We start from the raw sequence: 1,516 nt of genomic DNA, 5'->3' as shown, positions 1-1,516 counted from the left end.
ATATTAATTTCACAAATATGAGGCTGAAAACTCAGTGGGTTGAAGTTTATGTAGCATCCTAAAATACAGAAAGAAATAGGGCCTAGAACTCCCGAGGGCTGGTGGCAAGGGTGTGAGAGGTCACAGGAAGGTAGGAGAGTGAGCGCCTGGGAGCGAGGCTGACCATAGCCCAGGTGGTGGCCACGGACACTGCCTGGCAGCAGAGCTTGGCCCACAGCAGCCTGTCCCAGAGAGTGGGGCTCTCCTGCTGACAATTTCCTCTAGAGACGCACATCACTTCTATCAAGCCTGGCTTTCCAGAGCTCCAGGTGTCTGCAGCTGTCTCCAGGTACCCAACTCAAAATATGCCAAGGAAGTGCATTCTGGGAGGCCTGCTGTGGTCTCCTAGAATCCAGGAGACACAGAAGCTCGGGTGTAATTCCAAGTCATGGCCTCCAGGCCCTGTCTGTGTGCATGGCTTGGGTTCGTTCATCCGTGCGCTGATTCTGTAGCTCTGGACGTCGTCTTGGGCATGGGTGGGGAGGTCCAGGGTGTCTGCTCACTCTTGGCGTGACGAGGTGGGTGGAGAAGGCCAGCGCTCGTGCTGACGTAGCACTGCTAGGCAAGAGCGTTTCAATTTGGGGTAAATGGTTTGAACAAAGTAGAGCTCCATGAGGGCAAGTGACTTGGTTAGAGATGTGAAAGTAAGGGGAAAATTATGATGCCACCAGCATCGTAGGGGGAGCCCTTGAAGATGGCGTAGGGAGGCTGCTCGGGAAGCAGGAGGCATGCACGCCTCCAGTTACTGCTGAGAACTGTGAGCGGAGTCACCCGAGCGCTGGAACTGCGTTTATCCAGGCGAGCGTAAGAGCACAGCGCTGTGCCCTGGGACTCAAGGTGCCAGGCAGGTTCCACGGACTCTTGATTATGGACAACTGGTTCTGAATGCACATACACATTCTTTATCTTCTATCAGGTCCTGCAGTCCTCAGAGCCCTTGCATTCCTCTCCAGCTTCCATCTGATTTGTCTTTAAAGAATTTTAACGACTTTGGGATGATTTCAGAGCTCTTTCCTCATCCAAGCTCCCACGCTCCCTGCCTTCTCTGGAACAGCGACTCTGAGCCACGTGTGCGCCTCCACGGTTGTAATTCCTAGGAACCCAACTACAGTCATTTCAGCTTTTCCCTTTCGAGGAATGAGTTGATAGTAGGAGGGTGCTGATTCAGATTCAAAGGCCAAGGAAGGCTTCTCGAATGAGGTGACACAGGGGAGACCTCAATCAGAAGGTGTCAATGTGTGAAAACTTAAAGCAAGCGTATGTGAAGGAAGAGGACAACCAAATGCTCTGAAGCTTAGGTGAGGGTGAGGTCTGCACACTTCAGGAATGCGAAGAAGGCTTTTGGGTAGGAATGGAGTGAGAAAATTGCAGCCATAGCAGAGGATAAGAAGGTAGAGGGAGGAAAACCAAGCATATCACACCTCCCAGGCCACAGGAAGGAGTGGATTGTATTCTGTGTGCAACTGGAAAATAGCCT

This window comes from Octodon degus, unplaced genomic scaffold (genome assembly GCF_000260255.1).
Source record: "Octodon degus isolate 3935 unplaced genomic scaffold, OctDeg1.0 scaffold00077, whole genome shotgun sequence".
NCBI lineage: Eukaryota > Metazoa > Chordata > Mammalia > Rodentia > Octodontidae > Octodon > Octodon degus.
This window is presented reverse-complemented; position numbering follows the sequence as displayed.